The sequence below is a fragment of the Ranitomeya variabilis genome, chromosome 7 (assembly GCF_051348905.1).
Source record: "Ranitomeya variabilis isolate aRanVar5 chromosome 7, aRanVar5.hap1, whole genome shotgun sequence".
In the NCBI taxonomy this organism is placed as follows: Eukaryota; Metazoa; Chordata; class Amphibia; order Anura; family Dendrobatidae; genus Ranitomeya; species Ranitomeya variabilis.
In genome coordinates, this window is record NC_135238.1 from 117147853 (window position 1) to 117161937 (window position 14085).

Consider the following 14085-nt stretch of genomic DNA (forward strand, 5'->3'; position numbering starts at 1 on the left):
CCCAAGTGTAATAACCATTGTTGAGCATTCCGATACCGCAAGTATCGGGTATCGGCCGATACTTGCGGTATCGGAATTCCGATACCGAGATCCGATACTTTTGTGGTATCGGGAATCGGTATCGGGAATTGGTATCTGGATCGATATTAATGTATAAAATAAAGAATAAAAATAAAAAATATTGATATACTCACCCTCACCTGTGATTGGTCACGGAGCGGTCACGTGACCACAACGCGACCAATCACAAGCCGTGACGTCATCTAAGGTCTTTCAAGCGCTTGAAAGACCTTAGATGACGTCGCGGCTTGTGATTGGTCGCGTGGCGGTCACGTGACCACTCACGCAACCAATCACAAGCCGTGACGTCATCTAAGGTCTTTCAAGCGCTTGAAAGACCTTAAATAAAGTCACGGCTTGTGATTGGTCGCGTTGTGGTCACGTGACCGCTCCGCGACCAATCACAGGCCGCGACGTCATCTAAGGACTTTAAAGCGCTCATTCTTATGAACGGAGGCTGGAGGTTACAACCAGGGCGCGTCAGAGGGTGAGTATATCAATATTTTTTATTTTTATTCTTTATTTTACACACTAACATGGATCCCAGGGCCTGAAGGGGAGTTTCCTCTCCTTCAGACCCTGGGAACCATCAGGATACCTTCCGATACTTGGTGTCCCATTGACTTGTATTGGTATCTGGTATCGGTATCGGCAATATCCGATACTTTTCAGGTATCGGCCGATACTATCCGATACCGATACTTTCAAGTATCGGACGGTATCGCTCAACACTAGTAATAACCTGTCTTGGTATTGCAGACCCCCCAGTCCTCTAATAACCTTGGTCGCTCTTCTTTGCACCTGCTCCAGTTCAGCTATGTCTTTCTTATACACCGGAGACCAGAACTGTGCACAGTATTCTAAGTGTGGTCGAACTAGTGACTTGTATAGAGGTAAAATTATGTTCTCCTCATGAGCATCTATGCCTCTTTTAATGCATCCCATTATTTTATTTGCTTTTGTAGCAGCTGCCTGACACTGGCCACTGAATATGAGTTTGTCATCCACCCATACACCCAGGTCTTTTTCATTGATGGTTTTGCCCAGAGTTTTAAAATTAAGCACATAGTTATACATCTTATTACTTTTACTTAAGTACATGACCTTACATTTATCCCCATTAAAGCTCATTTGCCATTTATCAGCCCAAGCTTCTAGTTTAAATAAATCATCCTGTAATATAAAATTGTCCTCCCCTGTATTGATTACCCTGCAGAGTTTAGTGTCATCTGCAAATATTGAAATTCTACTCTGAATGCCCCCTAAATATGTTAAAAAGAAGAGGGCTCAATACTGACCCCTGTGGTACCCCACTGCTAACCGCGACCCAGTCTGAGTGTGCTCCATTAATAACCACCCTTTGTTTCCTATCCCTGAGCCAGCTCTCAACCCACTTACACATATTTTCCCCTATCCCCATTATTCTCATTTTATGTAACAACCTTTTGTGTGGCACCGTATCAAAAGCTTTTGAAAAGTCCATATACAGTACATCCACTGGGCTCCCTTGGTCCAGTCCGGAACTTACCTCTTCATAGAAGCTGATCAAATTAGTCTGACATGAATGGTCCCTAGTAAACCTGTGCTGATACTGGGTCATGAGGTTATTCCTCTTCAGATACTCCAGTATAGCATCCCTTAGAAAGCGCTCCAGGATTTTACCCACAGTAGAGGTTAAGCTTACTGGCCTATAATTACTGAGTTCAGTTTTTGTCCCCTTTTTGAATATTGGCACCACATTTGCTATACGCCAGTCCTGTGGTACAGACACTGTTAGTATGGAGTCTTTAAAGATTAAAAATAATGGTCTATCAATGACTGTACTTAATTCCTGCAGTACTCGAGGGTGTATCTCATCCGGGCCCGGAGATTTGTCAATTTTAGTGATTTTTAGACGCCGCCGTACTTCCTGCTGGGTTAAGCAGGTGACATTTAACTGGGAATTTTTATCACTAGTCATATTGTCTGCCATGGAATTGTCTTTTGTTAAATACTGATGAAAAAAAGTCATTTAGCATATTGACTTTTTCCTGATTCTCATCCACCATTTCACCCAGACTATTTTTAAGGGGGCCAACACTATCATTTTTTATTTTCTTACTATTTATGTAGTTAAAGAATATTTTGAGATTATTTTTACTCTCTCTGGCAATGAGTCTCTCTGTCTCAATCTTTGCTGCCTTGATTTGCTTTTTACAGAATTTATTTAATTTTTTGTATTTATTTAATGCCTCCTCACTACCTACTTCCTTTAATTCTCTAAATGCTTTCTTTTTGTCACTTATTGCGCCCCTTACAGCTCTATTTAGCCATATTGGTTTCCTCCTATTTCTAGTATGTTTATTCCCATACGGTATATACTGTACACAGGTCCTATCCAGGATGCTAATAAACGTCTCCCATTTTCTTTGTGTATTTTTATGTCTCAGGATATCGTCCCAGTTAATTGCACCAAGATCCTCTCTCATCCGTTGGAAATTTGCCCTCCTGAAGTTTAGTGTCCTTGTCACCCCTCTACTACACATCTTATTGAAGGATACACGAAAACTTATTATTTTGTGATCACTGTTCCCCAAGTGACCCCAACTCTTATATTTGATATGCGGTCTGGCCTGTTGGTTAATATTAGGTCTAGCAGTGCCCCCCTTCTTGTTGGGTCCTGAACCAGTTGTGAAAGGTAATTGTCTCTCATAGTTGTCAAAAACCGATTACCTTTGCTGGAACTGCAGGTTTCTGTTCCCCAATCTATTTCAGGGTAGTTGAAGTCCCCCATAATAATGACTTCTCCTTGAGTCGCAGCTTCATCTATTTGCTTTACGAGGATATTCTCCATTGCTTCCATTATTTTTGGAGATTTATAACAAACCCCTATCAGTAATTTATTATTTTTCCCCCTCCCCTTATCTCCACCCACAGTGACTCTACATTTTCATTAAATTCACCTACATTATCACACAGGATGGGTTTTAAGGACGATTTTACACATAGACACACCCCACCCCCTCGCTTATCTGTACGGTCATTTCTGAACAGTCTATAGCCCTGCAAGTTAACAGCCCAGTCATGGCTTTCATCCAGCCATGTTTCAGATATCCCCAACATGTCATAATTATGCTCCAACAACATTAGTTCTAATTCGTCCATTTTGTTGGCGAGGCTTCTGGCATTAGTATACATGCACTTGATGTTCCTCTCTGTACCTCTATTCTTTCTTAAATTATTAACTGTTCTAACCCCACCCCCCATGCCACCGTACCCTCAACTTCCTTATTTGTGCTCAGGTCTCTATCTGCACTATCTTCCCTTCCTATAAATTGAATACCCTCCCCCCAATCCCTAGTTTAAACACTCCTCCAACCTTCTAGCCATTTTCTCCCCCAGCACAGCTGCACCTTCCCCATTGAGGTGCAGCCCATCCCTAGCGTAGAGCCTGTAGCCAAGTGCGAAGTCGGCCCAGAGAGGACAAATATAAACCTCTAAGTTATAAACAGATTGTATTTAACCCACCCCCTCTTGCCACTGCACTCACCGCCTCTAGCCTTAGAGGCGATAACGGCCAGACCTTCAGGGCTGCAGTGTTTTTTTTACTTCTTTTCCCCGGCAGGTGGTCGCTTGTTATCTCAGGACCGCTTCCCTGTCTTCTAATCTAGGAGCAAGGGGGCAAGTGCCAGAGCGTCCCTCTGTCTTCACTGCTCACACGCGGTGGGTACCACGCTGCATGGCGTCTCCTGCGCCCGGAGCCTCCTGAGGGGCCTGGAGAGACAGACCCAACAGACAAGCTCGGTGTCCAGGGACTCCCCCTGCTGGATAATGCTATTTATCCGCTCACAGAGGGATGGCCACAGATGAGAATAGGCCAGCGGGGAGCTCTGCTAAAAACCGGCCATTCCTTGGCTCAGCCTCCCGGAAGTTCCATTTCATATTCTTTTTCATGTTTGTCACACTTAAATGTTTCAGATCACCAAACAAATTTAAATATTAGACAACGATAACACAAGTAAACACAAAATGCAGTTTTTAAATGGTCTTTATTATTAAGGGAACATTATATCCAGCCCTATGAGAAAAAGGGATCGCCCCTAAACCTAATAACTGGTTGGGCCACCTTTAGCAGCAACTGCAAACAAGCATTTGTGATAACTGGCAATGAGTCTTTTACAATGCTCTGGAGGAATTTTGGCCCACTCATCTTTGCAGAATTGTCGTAATTCAGCCACATTGGAGGGTTTCCATCAACCGTCTTTTTAAGGTCATGCCACAGTATCTCAATTGAATTATGGTCAGGACTTTGACTAGGCCATTCCAAAGTCTTAATTTTGTTTTTCTTAAGCCATTCAGAGGTGGCCTTTCTGGTCTATTGTGGATCATTGTCCTGCTGCATAACACAAGTGCGCTTCAGCTTGAGGTCATGAACATATTGTAGGAATTTTTAGTAGACAGCAGAATTCATGTTTCCATTTACCACAGTAAGTTTTTCAGGTCCTAAAGCAACAAAACAGCCCCAGACCATCACATTACCACCAAATTTTACTGCTGGCATGATGCTCTTTTTCTGAAACTCTGTGTTCCATCTACACCAGATGTAATGGGGCATAAACCTTCCAAAAAGTTCAACTTTTGTCTCGTCAGTCCAGAGTATTCTCCCAAAAGTTTTGGGGATCAAGATTAGTGATGAGCGAATATACTCGTTACTCGAGATTTCCAGAGCACGCTCGGTTGTCCTCCTAGTATTTTTTAGTGCTCGGAGATTTAGTTTTCATCACCTCAGCTGAATGATTTACATCTCTTAGCCAGCATAAGTACACTGTGTTCCAAATTATTATGCAAATAATATTTCCTCATGTTTTCTCTAAATTACCTATCTGAATTGCAGTCATTGTTATTTTCCAGTCATCTACTATTCTAGTATAATTGCAATGTTTTGGAACAAACTGCCTATGAAAACAGTATATTTAAAAAAAAAAAAAAATAAACACTCAAAATACATGTTCCAAACTATTATGCGCAGCAGAGTTTTCAACCTTTTTTTTAAATTTTGAACAAAAAATGGTCAATTGAGAAGTTATAAACATTATCAGCTTATTACAAAATGAAATCAAACAGTTTTCAAGTGAAAACTTTATTCTAGGTGATGTTACATTTGCACATAGGACCCCTTGTTCGAAAGAAGCTTCTGAACTCTCTCGTCCATTGAATTTGTCAGTTTTTGGATGGCTTCTGCTTCAATTGTCTTGCATGTGGACAGAATACCCTCCCACAGCTGTTGCTTAGATGTGAACTGCCTCCCGCCATCATAGACACTCCTTTTGATGATGCTCCAGAGGTTCTCAATGGGGTTAAGGTCAGGGGAAGATGGTGGCCACACCATACGTTTGTCCTCTTTTATGCCCATAGCAGCCAGAGATGCAGATGTGTTTTTTGCAGCATGAGACGGTGCATTATCATGCATGAAAATGATCTTGCTGCGGAAAGCACGGTTCTTCCTCTTGAACCATGGCAGGAAGTGTTGTTTTAGAAACGCCACATAGATTATGGAGTTCATCTTTACCCCTTCAGGGATCATAAAGGGGCCGACAATCTCTCTCCCCATGATTCCAGCCCAAAACATTACTCCACCTCCTCCTTGTTGGCGCCTTAGCCGTGTTTTCATGGGGTGTCCATCAACTAGCCATCCTCCACTCCATCCATCTGGACCATCGAGCGTTGCACGGCACTCATCGGTGAACAAAACAGTTTGGAAGTCAGTCTTCATGTATCGTTTGGCCCACTGGAGCTGTTTCTGCTTGTGTGCAGTGGATAGAGGTGGTTGACAGGATGGCTTACGCACAGCTGCAAACCTCTGAAGGACCCTGCATCTTGTTGTTCTGGGGACGTTGGAGGCACCAGCAGCTTCAAAAACTTGTCTGCTGCTATGACAAGGCATATTTGCAGCTGCTCTTTTAACCTTACGCAATTGCCTGTTGGAAAGAGTCCTCAATTTTTCCTTATCAGCACGCACACATGTGTGCTGGGAGTCAGCTACATACTTCTTGATTGTGCGATGATCACGATGAAGTGTCTTGGCAATGTTGATTGTAGTCATGCCTTGACCTAAATACTCCACAATTTGTTGCTTCTCAGCAGCCGACACATCATTTTTCTTTCCCATTTTGGCAAAAAATGTAGACTGCTTAATAATGTGGAACAGCCTTCTTAAGCAGTCTTGCCTTTATTTGGACACACCTGCCAAACTAATTTGCACAGGTATCTGCAATTGCTTTCAGTGATATAAAGAGCCCTGACACACATCACCATCAATGAGTTTAAACGACAAACAAAAAAATTCTAATCCATTCACTCCTAAACTCTTTGTGCATAATAATTTGGAACACAGTGTACATGTGGGGATTCCCTAGCAACCAGGCAACCCTCACATGTACTTATGCTCGCTAACAGATGTAAATCATTCAGCTGCGGCAATGAAAACTAAATCTCCGAGCACAAAAAAATATTTGGAGGTCACCCGAGCGTGCTCGGGAAATCTTGAGTAATGAGTATATTCGCTCATCACTAATAAAGATGTTTTCTGGTAAAACTGAGACGAGCCTTTATGTTATTGCTCAGCAGTGGTTTTCGTCTTGTACGATGGGTGTTCATTAAAGATTTCCCCTGACCCACTTCTATTTATCACAGGATTCTGAAACTGCACTTGTAATGATATAAGTCTCTAGAGGTTACGTGCCAATTTGCAACTCAGAACTGTTAACAGTCTTGCTTTTACAGGTGAAGTGGTGTGAGGTTTGATAATGAACCTAGTGTAAGGCTAGGTTCACATTTGTGGTTGAGTCCGCAGCGTATGCAAACGCATAACGCTGCGTTTTTTATCCGCATCAACTTACACATGACAGGTAAAAAAAAAAAATGCAATGTTTACATGCGTTCGCATTGTTTATGCACATGCGTTATGAAAAAATTTTTCAAGGAGAATTTCATTGACACAATGGGCGTGGCTCATGAGATTTCTGTATATAGACCCTCGTGCAAACACATGCAAACGCATGTCCTTGCGTTCCTATGCATTCCCATAGACTGTAATGCATTGTTTTGACGCCCTCCTTCCACAAGCATCCGCATGCGTATGGTGGTGGAAATTTGACGCCAAAAAAATTCTAACATGGTGCATCAGCCGCACTCCACAAAAACACGCATACGTAAGCAAAGGGGGGGAACGCATGCACCTGCGGCTACAATGTTAAAGATAGGAAATCAAGACACATGCGGATGTATGCACAGAAATGCTGCGGACACAACAGCAAATGTGAAACCAGCCTAATACAGAGCAGTCATCAAGTTCCTTTACTTGAACACCAAAGGAGACGTTCGATGACATGAAAGAGGTTTATGATGATTCCTCATCATATGATGTAGCCAAAGAACTGGCATCATCAACTCAAACATGGTCAGACTTCGGTGAAAACAGCTCCAATTCCAGGGCGACCACACTCTGTTATTGAGGAACAACACCATCCGGCAAGTGGAGGTCGTCATTTTGAAATATTGCTGCATAACCATTCGACACCTAGCCCAAAATGTGAAGATTAGTGTGGGGTCCGTGGAAAAAGTAATCAAAGACCATCTTCACATGCATAAGGTATCCGCTCACTGGGTTCCCCGGCTGCTCACACCTTTTTAGAAGCAGGAATGCTCTCAGGCTCTATTGGTGATGTGCCATGAAACCAGGCGGACTTTTTCAACAGACTATTGAATAGATAGGCATGTGCACAGCTTTTGTAGGTGCCAGAGTAGGTTCCCACAACATTAACATATATTAAGAGACTCGGAACTCAACTGAAGTGATCAGATAATTTAATGTTGTCCACACTAGTAGTAAGTAAAATGTTTCAGTCTTACATCAGACCTTCATCAGTTATAGGACAAAGTAAGGATATTAGATCAGGTGGACCAATAATCTTGGTTGGAGATCACTAGATCATTAAACATTCAGTGACATGAAAAAGTGGGGCAAGGGTTGTCAGACCTGTGCACATATAGGGTTAAGTGCGACGTACCTCCGTGGCATGTGCGCGGACACGGTGTCCACCGCAGGTACAGGACCAGCGAAGTTTCAGACTTTGCTGATGACAACGAAATAAGCAGGATATTAAAATTTGATCATGACATTACCATATTGCAAAACAATCTGGATAGCTGACTGAATGGGCAAACACTTGGCAAATGAGATTTAATGTAGATAAATGTAAAGTAATGCACCTAGGATGGAGTAATCCTATTGCTGCTTATACATTAAATGGGGGTATGCTCGGAACTACAGAACAGTAGAAGGACTTGGATATTCTAGTTACAAGCAAGCTGAGCAGCAGTGCTCAATGTCAAGAAACAGCTGCAAAAGCAAACAAGATTTTAGGATGAATAAAAAGATAAAATCCCGCGATCCCAACGTATTATTACCCCTTTATAAATCACTTGTGTGGCCATATCTAGAATATAGGATCCAGTTTTGGGCTCCACATTTTAAAAACGATATTTAGAAGTTAGTCAGATCAAAGGCAGGCAACTAGATTATTACAAGGGATGGAAGGCATCTCATATGATGAGCGTTTAGAAAAGTTGGGCTTGTTTAGCTTAGAAAATAGACACCACAGAGGAGATCTCATTTACATTTATAAATATATGTACAGTAAGTACGTAACCTATTCCTTCCAAAGACCATACTAAGGACCAGGAGGCACTCATTATGGGTGGAAGAAAGGAGATTCCAGGAGCTAAATAAGTAAGAATTCTTAACAGTTAGACCAGCCAGAATGTGGAATGCCCTACCATAAGAGGAAGTAACGGCAGACACAATAACAGCCTTTAAAAAAAGGGATGGAAGATTTCCTTAATACCCATAACATTGTGGGTTACAGTTAAATTAGTGACTAAATGTACAATTGCTGGAGAAAGGTTGAATTTGATAGACCTAGGTCTTTTTTTAAACCTACGTAATTATATAATTTTGGTCGGCTGGCCAGTCCTGGGAAGCTTCACCACTGTTCCATGTTTTTGCCATTTGTGGATAATGGCTCTCACTGTGGTCCGCTGGAGTCCCATAGCTTTAGAAATGATTTTATAAACTTATCCAAACTGATAGATCTTAACTACTTTATTTCTTATTTGTTCCAGAATTTCTTTGGATCGCGGCATGATGTCTTGCTTTTGAGGACCTTTTGGGCTACTTCACTTTGTCAGGCAGTTCCTATTTAAGTAATTTCTTGATTGAGAACAGGTGTGGCAGTAATCAGACCTAGGTATGGCTAGGGAATTTTAAATTGTCTTCCCAAATATGTGATAAACCAGTTAATTTATGTTTTAAAGGTGGTTAAGAGGGGGTAGTGGCACTCACTTTCAGGTTTGGATTTATTTCCCTTAAACGCTTTTTGCCATCAGATGTACTATTCTGCTCATGTGACCTAGGCCTTAATTCCCATGGATGGAATAGTACGTCATTACCGATCGGCTGCGCACACTGGGCATGTGCGGCCGGGTATCAGCTGATTGTCACAGCTGACACTTGGCACTAAGTGCCAGGAGCAGTCACGGACTGCTGCCGACACTTTGACCCCCGGAATACTGCAATCAAACACAATCATAGCACTCTGGAGCCAGCACAGGGGCTGATAGCCACTCTGCCTTTGGATTGAAGACCCCGCAACGTGACACAGATCTGCATGCTATAGAAGCAATCAGTAAGCAAAAAAGTTTGTCCCATAGTGGGACAGTGTAAAAGTTAGAAAGAATTAAAAAAATATTATTTTTAAAAAGTTGTAAAATATTTTAATAAAATAATAATACAAAAAATCAACATTTATTCTATATTATTTCTGGTACCAGAGATGTCAGTGTTCGTGTGTGTAACAGTTGCGGCACACGTGTGGTATGCGTGTGCCGCATCAGTACAAGGATGGGCGCCAGGGAAGAAGTGTTATAGTAAGCGCTGTTCCCTGGCGCCGAGTGCTGAACACGGCTCTCATCATTCTCCCCTGCGCTGCCGGAGATCGGCACAAGCAGGGGAGAATCGTTCTCCACTGCTTATGCCGATCGCCGGCAGAGCAGGGGAAAATGATGAGAGTCGAGTTCAGCACCCAGCGCTGGGGAACAGCGCTTACTGTAACACTTCTTCCCCGGCACCAATACGTGTCACATGGATGACATCCATGTGTGTTATGCATATGAATGTGTGCTGGAGTTTTTGTGGCCCGTGCAGACATAAAAAACTGAAACGTCAGCGTGTTTTGCACAGATACATGATCCGTAGAAACACACTGACGTGCGCAGACCCATTCATTTGATTAGGCAAATAGCGCTCCGTTCCTCATGGCATGGTTGCCAAATGGTATAAAATTCTATCACACCCATGGCGTCAACATGATCACTGCACCCATAGATGAATTCATTGAGAAGTGTAATTCATAAAATAGGGTCACTTATGGGGGGGTTCTGCTGTTTTGGCACCTCATGGGCTCTCCCACTGGGTCATGGCACTTGCAAATAATAACATTAAAATCTGGCGCTCCTTCCCTTCTGAGTTCTGCCATGTTCCCAAACAGTGGTTTACCCCCACATATGGGGTATCAGCGTACTCAGAGCAAAATGCACAATAACTTTTGGGGTCCAATATCTTCGGTTACCCTTAGGAAAATAAAAAACTGGGGGAAAAAGATCATTTTTGTGGAAAAAATATGATTTTTTTATTTTTACGGCTCTACATTATAAACTTCTGTGAAGCACTGGGGGGTTCAAAGTGCTCACCACACATCTACATAAGTTCCTTGAGAGGGTCTGGTTTCCAAAATGGGGTCCCTTCCAAGCCCCAACACGTGCCCATACAGTAGTTTTCTCCCACATATGGGGTATCAGCAAACTCAGGACAAATTGGACAACAATATCAGCATACTCAGGACAAATTGGACAACAACTTTTGGGGTCCAATTTCTCCTGTTACCCTTGGGAAAAAAAAAAAAAAGAAGACTAAAAGATCATGTTTGTGGAAAAAATATGATTCTTTTATTTTCACGCCTGGGCATTATAAACGTTAGTGAAACAACTGGGCCTTCAAAGTTCTCACCGCACATCTAGATAAGTTCTTTGGGGAGTCTAGTTTCCAAAATAGGGTCCCTTGTGAGGGGTTTCCAGTGTTTAGGCACATCAGGGGCTCTCCAAATGCGACATGGCGTCTGATCTTAATTTCGGCCAATTTTGCGTTGAAAAAGTCAAATTACACTCCTTCCCTTCTGAGCTCTGCCATGCGCCCAAATAGTGGTTTACCCCCCCATATGGGGTATCAGTGTACTCGGGAGAAATTGCACAACAACTTTTGAGGTCCAATTTCTCGTGTTACCCTTGGGAAAATAAAAAAATGGGGGCGAAAAACGGTAATTAGACCTACCGGTAATCGTATTTCCAGGAATCCATCCTGACAGCACCATGGAGGACGTCCTTCTTATCCACAGTGGGACAGGAAACCACGAGAGTTTAAAAGGACCCTCCCCCTTCCACCCTTCAGTGATTTTCCAAAGTAACACCTCTGGATGGATGCAAAAAAGAATTTTATTTGAACATAACAATCATTATACAAGTGTTACTTCACATAAGTATGCCGTATATTTGAAATAGGGAGGGAACTAACAGTGCTGTCAGGATGGATTTCTGGAAATACAATTACTGGTAGGTCTAATTACCATTTTCCAGGTCACCACCTGACAGCACCATAGAGAAGTACCAAAGAAGACTTTTTGATCTTAGGGCGGGACTACTGCATGAAGCACCTTTCTACCGAAGGCTAGCTGAAATGACACTAGGTCTAGTTTGCAATGCTTAGAAAAGGTACTGAGATTAGACCAGGATGCAGCCCTGCAGATCTGATCTGCCGAAGCCCCCCCTTTCTCTGCCCATGAGGCGGCTACCGCCCTGGATGATTGAGCTTTTAGGTTGCCTGGGGGACTCTTTCCCTGTGCCTCATATGCTAGGCTAATAGTGGACCTAATCCATCTCGCAATGGTAGATTTTGAAGCTTTTTTCCCCTTATTAGGGACTCTAAAGAGAACAAATAGATTAGTATCCCGTCTCCAGGTCCTAGTTGCCTCCAAGTACTTAAGTACGGTCTACCTAACATCCAAGTTATGATAAAATGTTTCTTTCTGGTTTTTGGGAAACTGACAAAACGATGGAAGCACTACCTCCTGATTCATATTGGAATCTGAGACCACCTTAGGAAGGAAGCCTGGGTCAAGTCTTAAGACTAGCCTATCATCAAATATTTGCAGATAGGGGTTTTGAATAGACAGGGCCTGGAGTTCTCCTAGTCTCTTGGCTGAAGTAATGGCCACTAGAAACGCAGTTTTGAGGGAGAGATTAGAGATGTCTATATCCTCAGCTAAGTCAAAGGGATTTTTGCACAATTCATTAAGGACCAGGTTAAGATCCCAAGGTGGGATGGTTCTCCTGATCAAGGGCCTTAGCCTTAAAACTGCCCAGGGGTGGGGGGCTAGGGAAGAATCATAAAATATGCTGAGGGCTGCCACCTGAACTCTCAGAGTACTCAGTTTAAAACCTTTCTTAAACCCCTGCTGCAAAAAATCAAGAATTTTGGGAATGTTAGGGTGATCAAGATCAACCATCGTGTCTCCACAAAAACTACAGAATTTCTTCCAAATTTTTAAATAAATTGCAGAAGTTACTGGCTTCCTACTTGCTTGGAGAATAGAGATGACCTCTTCCGATAGACCCTTCGCTTTCAAGATCTGGCGCTCAGGATCCAAGCCGCTAATTGGAGGCTGTCTGGGTCCTGATGAAGAATCGGGCCCTGGAGGAGTAGATCTCTTCTTTTAGGAAGGAGAAAAGGTTCCTCTACCGCCAACTTTCTTAGTAAGGGGAACTAGCTTCTCTTGGGCCAGAACGGAACCACTAGGATGATCTGAGCTTTGTCCTCATATATTTTCCTGAGGATTCATAGGATTAGTGCAAGAGGAGGGAAAGCATATAAGAGACCCGTGCTCCATGATTGGGAAAGTGCGTCTACTCCCGCTGGTCTTTCCCAAGGGTTCAGCGAATAAAAGGTTCTGACCTTTGCGTTCCCTCTGACGGCGAATAAGTTCACCTCCGGTGTTCCCCAGCGCTGGCACAGCTCGCTGAAAACTTTGCTGTTTAACTCCCACTCTGCAGCTGACAGCTTTTTTCTGCTCAGAAAATCCGCCACCTGGTTCTTCGAACCTTCCAGATGCACCGCTGAAATTGAGAGAACCGATCTCTCCGCCCAACTGAAGATTCGATCCGCTAGGTGTTGTAATCTTAGATGCCTTGGACCCCCCTGATGCCGCAGGAAGGCTACCGTCATCGTGTTGTCCGAGAGAATCTTCAGGTGTTTGTTCTTTAGCAGATCCTGAGCTGAATAGAGGACCTTCCAGACCGCGTGTAGCTCTCTGTGATTCGAGGAATTCATGCTTTCCTCTGAATCCCACTGTCCCTGATAGTACCTTCCGAGGACTAGACCACCCCATCCTTGTTGGCTTGCGTCTGTGGTCACCATGACAGATGGAGACTGGATCCACGGAACGCCGACCTGGAGATTTCCGGGGACAGTCCACCAGCGCAGGGATCGTCTGACCTGATGGGATAGACGGAACTCCTTGTCCAGAGATGTCTGTCTTCTTTCCCAGGAAGCGAGGACTGCTCTCTGTAACTGACGGGAAAGCGACTGGCTCCAGCTGACACGAGGAATGCAGGCCGTCATCAACCCCAGAATCTTCATTGCGTCCCTTATGGACACTTGGCTTCTGGAAAAATGGCAGATTCTTCTTATTATATCGGTCCGCTTTTCGTCTGGAAGAAAAGATTTTCTGACAATTGAGTCTAGGATAACTCCTAGAAATTTTATTCTTGGTTTGGGTGTCAGGTCTGACTTTGACCAATTCACCACCCAACCTAATTTCTGCAGAAATTGACAGTCGATCTTGAGCTGCCCTATAGAGTTCTCTGTTATGACCTGGT